Raw genomic sequence first — 4,071 nt, forward strand, 5'->3', positions numbered from 1 at the left:
GGTTATTTAGGAGGGGGGGGTGTGTGTCGACAGCGCCGGGCATTGCCTAACAACAGGTAGATTTTAACGTGTTCAACACCCAAGGAACTATTGATAAGTGAAAGGGGGGAGGGGGGTGGAGTTAATTCTAATTGATGTAATTAATCAATCAATCAGTTATTCAATCAATTTATCAATCGTTGAAATGTTTGGTTATGGTGACCGAGAAACACAATCATCCGTCTATGATCCCATAGACTGTCACCACAACGACCCCCGGCAATGCAGCTCTCTATCTCCATGGCAACATCATCTGATCGTCACGGCAACCTTGTGCAGTGCAGAATGTCCTAGTAACTGTCGCTAACTTCTACTATTATTACTATAAACATTACTCCGTTGTTCGACAAAAAAAAAACATTTTAATATTACTACTGATGTATAAAGATGTGGATTATCAAAACTTTATTTTATAAAGATGCTATCTTTTATTTATCAAATGTTATATTTATTTATTTGTTTTTGTACTCTTCTGGTTGAGTTCCTGAGTATGTTTTGTAAGTAAAAGTGGTATTTCATATCATTGCATCCCAGAGGGGCGAGACAAGCCTAAATGGTGACAGGAACAAAGCTTGGATTGCATAAAGAACATTGTGCATGTTTATTTAGGTCAGAAGGGATGAGAGGCCGTATGTATTCTGTCTTTACTGTGAGCACAAAGACAGCCTGAAATGTACATGTACCTTACTATAAAACATGGCAAGTTCTGAGAAAAGCACCTCAATCGGTTGTGTTTTATTTCGATGCTTCACAAAAACATCCTTAAAATACACATAAGTTTAACATCCTGTATACAAACCATGCACCCTGAACTCCAATTCCCAGTTTGCCTGTGCAGAAAATTATAAAGTTTCAGAATCTAATGAACGTTCTTGAATTTAATGAACGTTCTATAGAATCTAGTCAATATATTCCCTTCAATTCCACTGGCCTGTCGTTAGAAAACCTTGAAGATGACATCACTCCCTCCCTCCCTGAGAGGATGATGTAATCAGTGAGAAGATAGATACTCTCAGATGATATCATGGCACTGTAGAATGTAATGTCAGCTATGTGCTGCACGATGAGGTACAGTTGGCACAGCGCCCACACTTGTTCCCTTCCTCCCTCTCGCGCTCTCTCTCTCATGCTCTGTCTCTGTTTGACTCTTTGAGATAAGGAGAGTAAGGATGGATAGCAATCTCTCTCCACTCTCCTCTCTCTCTCTTTTTCTCCCTCGCTCTCCAATTAGCGTCAAGACTATACCATATCTAATACTTCTATTACTGTACATTGCATTTTAGTTACACTGTTTATACACAATGCATGTTTATTTAAATACTGGATTCTTGACATAGCTCACTCTAATACACTTTATATACAAAAGTATGTGGACACCCCTTCAAATTAGTGGATTTGGCTATTTCAGCCACACCTGTTGCTTACAGGTGAACAAAATCAAGCACACAGCCATGCAATCCCCATAGACAAACATTGGCAGTAGAATGGCTTTACTGAAGAGCTCAGTGACTTTCAACGTGGCACCATCATAGGATGGCACCTTTCCAACAAGGTAGTTTGTCAAATTTCTGCACTGCTAGAGCTGCCCCGGTCAACTGTATGTGCTGTTATTGTGAAGTGGAAATGCTTAGGAGCAACAACGGCTCAGCCACGAAGTGGTAGGCTACACAAGCTCACAGAACAGAGCTCAAAAATCAACTGTCCTCGGTTGCAGAACTCACTACAGAGTTCTAAATGGCCTCTGGAAGCAACCTCGCACAATAACTGTTCCTTGGGAGCTTCATGAAATGGGTTTCCATGGCCGAGCAGCCGCACAGAAACCTAAGATCACCATGCCAAGCGTCAGCAGGAGTGTTGTAAAGCTCACCTCCATTGGACTAAGTGGAAACACGTTTTCTGGAGTGATGAATCACGTTTCCTCATCTGGCAGTCTGACGGTTGAATCTGGGTTTGTCGGTTGCTTGGAGAACACTACCTGCCTGAATGCATAGTGCCAACTGTAAAGTGTGGTGGAGGAGGAATAATGATCTAGGGCTGTTTTTCATGGTTTGGGCTGGTCCCCTTAGTTCCAGTGAAGGGAAGTCAACACTACAGCATACAATGACATTCTAGACAATTCTGTGCTTCCAACTTTGTGGCAACAGTTTGGGGAAGGCAGTTCCCTGTTTCAGCATGACAATGCCCCCATGCACAAAGCAAGATCCATACAGACATGGTTTGTCGAGATCGGTGTGGAAGAACTTGACTGGCCTGCACAGAGCCCTGATTTTAACCCCATCAATGAATTGGAACACCGACTGCGAGCCAGCCCTAACCACCCAACATCAGTGCCCGACCTCACTAATGCTCGAGGCTGAATGGAAGCAAGTCCCCACAGCAATGTTTCAACAGCTAGTGGAAAGCATTGCCAGAAGAGTGGAAACTGTTATAGCAGCAAAGGGGGGACCAACTCCATATTAACATTTCTCGGCCCGGGGGCAGTATTGAGTAGTTTGGATGAATAAGGTGCCCTATGTAAACTGCCTGTTACTCAGGCCCAGATGCTAGGATATGCATATGCATGGTAGTATTGGATAGAAAACACTAACGTTTCCAAAACTGCTAAAATAATGTCTGTGAGTATAACAGAATTGATATGGTGAAATCCATCCAGGAAATGCTATTATTTTGAAATGGCTGTTTTTCCATTGAAAGCCTATCCACCATACAAATGACCCAGTTCACGATCCCTATGGCTTCCACTACATGTGGCCAGTCTTTAGGCATTATTTCAGGCTTTTACTATGAAAAATGAGGGAGAAACACCACTTTCAATGAGAGGACAGTGGAAATTTCCAGAGATGTTACTTGCGCATGACCGGGAGCGCGCCTTTCTCGTTTTTCCTTTTCTATTGATGGAGATATTGTCCAGTTGAAATATGATCGATTATTCATGACAAAACAACTTGAGGGTTGATTATAAACATCGTTTGACATGTTTCTACGAACTTTTATGGTACTTTTGGGATTTTTAGTCTGCCTGCTGTGACCGCTACTGAACAAAACGCACCAACAAAACGGAGGTTTTTGGACATAAAGAGGGACTTTATTGAACAAAACAAACATTTATTGTGTAACATGGAGTCTTGTGAGTGCAACCATATGAAGATCATCAAAGGTAAGTGATACATTTTATCGCTATTTTTTACTTTTGTTACTCCTCTACTTGGCTAGTTACTGTTTGTAATGATTTGTCTGCTGGGCGCTGTCCTCAGATAATCGCATGGTATGCTTTTGCCGTCAAGTCTTTTTGAAACCTGACACTGTGGTTGGATTAACAAGAAGTATGTATAACACTTGCCGATGTATAACACTTGTATGTTTTCTGAATTTTTATTGTGAGATTTCTGTTGTTTGAATTTGGCGCTCTGCAATTTCACTGGCTGTTGGCCAGGTGTTCCGCTATCCCTAATTTAATGCCCATGATTTTGGAATGAGATGTTCGACGAGCAGGTGTCCACATACACTACATGAAAAAAAGTATATACTGTACTGCTGTACATACCGTTCTTAGTATACAGCGCCTTCAGAAAGAATTCCCACCGATTTACTTTTTCCACATTTTGTTGCGTTACAGCCTGAATTTAAAATGGATTAAATTGAGATTGTGTCACTGGCCTACACACAATAACCTGCTTTCCAATAGACACTGGGAGACAAATTCACTTTCAGCAGGACATTAACCTAAAACACAAGGCCAAATGTACACTGGAGTTGCTTACCAAGACACCATTGAATTACAAGCAAATATTTTACAATCCAGGTCCAAGCTATTAGAGACTAATTCAGAAAGACTCTGTAATCGCTGCCAAAGGTGATTCTAACATGTTTTGACTGAGGCGTGTCAATCCTTATGTAAATTAGATTTCTGTATTTAATTTGTAATAAATTTGCCAAAAATAAAATAAACATAGCTTTCACTCTGTCATTATGAGGTATTGTGTGTAGATGGGTGAATTTTTTTATTATTCATTTTGAATTCAGGTAGTAACA

The sequence above is a fragment of the Salmo salar genome, chromosome ssa07, assembly GCF_905237065.1.
Source record: "Salmo salar chromosome ssa07, Ssal_v3.1, whole genome shotgun sequence".
NCBI classification, from domain to species: domain Eukaryota; kingdom Metazoa; phylum Chordata; class Actinopteri; order Salmoniformes; family Salmonidae; genus Salmo; species Salmo salar.